At 36.6% G+C, this 4,800-nt stretch overlaps 1 pseudogene; it reads right to left on the bottom strand.

Moving 5' to 3' along the window:
- Window positions 1-552: 552 nt before the first annotated feature.
- LOC124885445 lies at window positions 553-3,708 on the bottom strand (annotated as a pseudogene).
- Window positions 3,709-4,800: the final 1,092 nt, after the last annotated feature.

Genomic DNA, 4,800 nt, shown 5'->3' with positions numbered 1-4,800 from the left:
TATTACTTAAAACTCTTTTATCTTTATTCAAACTGAACAACACATAAGATAACTATACTGTCTCATGCTAAACAAGAACATTTAGGCAATGTTACACCCCCTTCATAGTCTATTTTTAGTCTTTATGACGGCAGCTCGATGCAGTAAAGCTCTCGCTATATACAGGGTCTGGAGAAGGATCGAACCACAGAGTTTATTGTATTAGTCTTTTTCGACTTTAAACATCCAAATTGAAAGCTAAGGCTTTGAAACACAGTAAATTTTTCCAGCCAAAAAGGTACTCCCTCCGTCCATCTATAACAAATGAAAATGACTCGATAATATAAAAATTATTTATACTGACAGTATATTGTACTTAAACTCTTTAATCGACAATGGGTTGTGGTGTAGTGGTGGAATTACTCCACCCTTAACCAAAGGTCTCGGGTTCGAGCTCTGAGTATGAAGAAAATCTTGTTGGGAGCGCCACCCCTAGAATGAGCCTTGCAGTACGCGATTTAAATTAGTCGGGGCTCCAGTGTGGATACCGAACACCGGGTGGAAAACCCCAAAAAAAGAAAACTCTTTCATCTTTATTCAAATTGAACAACACATGAGATAACTTCACTTTCTCATGCTAAACAAGAACATTTAGGCAATGTTACACCCTCTCATAATCTATTTTAATCTTTTTGACGGCAACTCGATGCAGTAAAGTTCTTGCTATACGCGGGGTCTGGGGAAGGATCGAACCACAGGAACATCCAAATTGAAAGCTAAGGCTTTGAAACACCCAATAAAAGGGACTTCCATAGAGCATCTTTAACACTATCATCACCATAAGGAAATATATGTCCAGCATCTTGTAGCTCATGATAATGTATCCATGGAAGATTTCGCGCGATGAATCGTTGTAGTTCAACAGACACAATGCCATCTTCAACACCATGCCATATATGTACTGAGCCTTCATTGTTAGGGAATGGATTCTTCAAATCCATAGGATCGAATTCGACTTTACCCAAACCAATAATTAAGTCTCTATGGAGTGACTCAAACTCCCCTTGTTGTATAACATATGCCTGCATTTACAAAATTGTTATGAACAAATGAAAACGACAATTAAATATGAACAATGGCCATCGTTCAAGTAGGAAAAGTGAACAATGATGGCAGTTCAGAAAGGAAACTCGCACACATGATACATTAGATACGAAACTCAAAAGATCCGCATAGTTAAGGTGTGTTTTTGACCGTTCACTCTAAAAACTATGATGCCGGCTTTGCATAGAAACCACTGGTTCAAAAGGTATAGAACTATTCATCAAAGTTAAGCATCTAGTACCCTTCTGAACTATGACCAAATTTGCTACGGCACACTCCAACTTCATGGGGGCCCTATTACCCCCGAACTAAATTTTAACATATTTTTGTCCACCTTTTTGGCTGACGTGACACCTTTTTAGCTGATGCGACACCTTTGACGTGGACCCCATTTTTATGTAATAAAGGTGTCACGTCAGCATAAAAGGGTAACAAAACTACACTGAAATTGAGTTCAAGGGAGTAATAGGACCCCTGTGAAGTTAGAGTGTGTCGTAGCAAATTTGGCCATAGTTCGAGGGGGTATTGTTAAGAATCTAGTACCCCTCGAATTATAGCCAAAGTGGCTACGACACACCTAACTTCACAGAGGTCCTATTACCCCTGAACTAAATTTTAGCATATTTTTGTCACCCTGGCCTTTTGTGCTGATGTGACACCTTTTGTTATATAAAATGGGCTCACATCAAAGGTGCCACGTAGGTTAAAAAAGGTCTACAAAAGGTGTCACGCCAGCTTAAAAGGTAGACAAAAATACGCTAAAATTTAGTTCAAGGAGGTAATAGGACCCCCATGAAGTTGTCGTAGTAAATCTGAACATAGTTCAGGCACTTTACTCGTAACAAAAAGAGTAATAGGTATGAATATATGCACCTCTTGAAGTTGCATCTCATTAAGTGAAGAGGAAATTTGTATATCTTGTTGAGACAATCTGAATTCACCAGTTACAACACTAAATCCAGGAAACCAATGTTGAGTATTCCACCAATATACAAGCCACGGGACATGGTGTATAACGCGATAAGCCCATCGATCTCTAAGTAATTGCTCATCGAACGCTTGTTTAGTCAAGTTTGCTGGAAATTCAGGCCACCAGAAGTTGATTACTGGTGCCAATAATGCAGCTCCTGCTAAGCTACCAACAAATAAAAACGGAAAAGGATCATATTTGTTCTTCGTACTATCTGAAATCGAGCAACTTACTAGATCTTCGTTAAACGTTTGGTCTAATATTATTCGATGGTTAAGAAAAAATCTCATTTTTTCCCCTTATGCAACTCCAACTAGTCAAAAATCGAACCTGTTATTTACCTATATGTCACACGGAAACAGCTTTACCGTTGCTCCGAGGATCTTTTCCATTATAAATAGTGAAGAACATAAGAAACAATCATTGAACAATAGCAGTAAACTTTGATCTTACCGTTGAGGTATGTACTTAAGACAACCCCAAACAAGTTGACCACCCAAAGAGTACCCCATAACATAGAATTTAGCTCCAAGTTCCAATTGATCAGCAAGTTCTTCTACATCAAGAGCTAAAGTTCTAAAACTTCTCTTTGGATGTGGGTCACTTTTACCATAACCTGGTCTATCAAAGGACACCAAATACACCCCCAGTTCTTCAACTGCTTTCTGTGACAAAACAACAACTTCTTTCAGTACAGATTTTGAGTAACGCATCCAGTACCCTCCGAACTATGGCCAAACTTGCTAGAACACACTCAAACTTCACGGGGGCCCTATTACCGTCTCAACTAAATTCTAACGGGGAACCTTTTGTCAACCTTTTTAGTTGACGTGGCTCCCCTTTTATGTAATAAAGGTGCCACATCAACACAAAAAAGTGACAAAAATATGCTGAAATTGAGCTCAGAGGGGTAATAGGTTAGAGGAATTGGAGTGTGTCGTAGCAACTTTGGCCATAGTTCGAAGGGTACTAGATGCTCATCTATTTTTTTTCATAAGTAAAATTGACATGATCTTACAACCATAGAAATATCATGATATATTTAAGACCGCGAGTTCTAAAGGTACATTTAGTATGCGTCATTTCTTAAACTTTCGAACCAGTAGCCAAAAGGAGTCATATAAAATGAAACGAAGAGACTTAGATAAGAGTAAATTACGCGTACCGAAGTTATAAGTGCAGCCTCAAATTTGCTTGCACCAAAGCTATGTATGTACACAACTCTATAGTTGGCCAATTTTTTGGGCACACCATACTCTTTGTACACCAAATTTCTTCCATCTTTAAGTTTGATGAAGTGAGGGGTAGACCACTTGAAAATCTACAAATTTTGGATGGAGGGGGATGGATAGTTTGGAAAACAAAGGCTAAAAGTACTAGAAATGTGGACACAACAACTTGCTTGATCATTGTTGAAGACAAGAAGAAAAAAACTAAAGTTTTGAAAATGATTGTAGTGACCAATTGCTCTAGTTGGGTAGTAAGATTTACACTTAATGCTTTACTCTTCAAGTCATTAAAGGGGCAATTAGGTGCCAACATGCATTCTTAGAGTTCTCGGGTTTGAGCCTCGGGTATGGAGAAAATTCAGTTGGGAGCGTTACCCTCAGAATGGGCCTTGCAGTGCGAGATCTGGATTAGTCGGGGCTCCAATATGAATATCGAAAATCAGATGGGAAACAAAAAAAAAAGGGCAATCAGGTGCTGTCTCGGGTTCGAGCTCAGTGTATTGGAGAAAATTCTCTTGAGAGGAAAGAAAAATAAAAAATAAAAATAATATAAAATAAAAAAGAAATAAAAGAAGTTGAGAGGAAAAAGGAAAAAAGTAAGGGTTGAGAAATTAAAAATAAAAAAGAAAAGAAAAAATAAAAATTAAAGTAAAATTAAAAAGAGAAAAGAAAAAATATAAATCAAACGGTTATGTCCAACCCAAAAGACTAGTCTAATAGGTGGGAGAACTTATTTGGCTTATAATCTTCTTAGTATTTTTTTATTTTTCCAATATGGAACAATTAGTTCATAACAGGTGGTTTTTAATTTTAGCTGAATAATAAAGGGATTTGAATGAAATTGTTTGTTAATGTGAAGAAAAATTTGAATGAAATACCCGACAAATCTCGACTGTATTTGATAGTGCATGTAGTACACTCTTTTTTTGTGTGTTTTTAAAATGGTGCCAAGTGGCACTCCATATGGATAATTAGAGGATTTAATTGACAAAACTTTTTTAAAAATCACACCCAATTAAAGCATCATCTTCTTACAAGTTTTTTACTTTAACTATTGGGCGTTTGCTTTTCTTACCTGAACTATCCATAAGTATAATCGACATAGAAATTAATAAGTCAACTGTCATGTGGAAAAAATTTACGTTGCAAATTAAGTTGCCACACACATTTTGGTAATTAGAGATTTTCTTAAATGCAAATCAACGAACACGCTTTAAAATGATTTGTCGAAAGAGTCCAAACGGTGTTCTTTAAATTAAAAAAAAAACTTGTGCATGTGTTTTCATTCGTCTATTAGGTAGTGCATTGTTGAAGGATCTGACATTTTTTAATCCCAAATCAACGAACACACTTTAAAATGATTTGTCGAAAGAGTCTAAACGATATTCTTTAAACAGAAACACTTATGTATGTGTTTTCATCCGTCTATTAGGTAGTTCTTTTTTTAAGGATTCGACACGTGTGCAGCTATATTTTTGGAAAGTCCAAGCAACTTACACTCTACGATGAGTTTATGCA

Source organism: Capsicum annuum, unplaced genomic scaffold, assembly GCF_002878395.1.
Source record: "Capsicum annuum cultivar UCD-10X-F1 unplaced genomic scaffold, UCD10Xv1.1 ctg73801, whole genome shotgun sequence".
NCBI lineage: Eukaryota > Viridiplantae > Streptophyta > Magnoliopsida > Solanales > Solanaceae > Capsicum > Capsicum annuum.
This window is presented reverse-complemented; position numbering and strand designations above follow the sequence as displayed.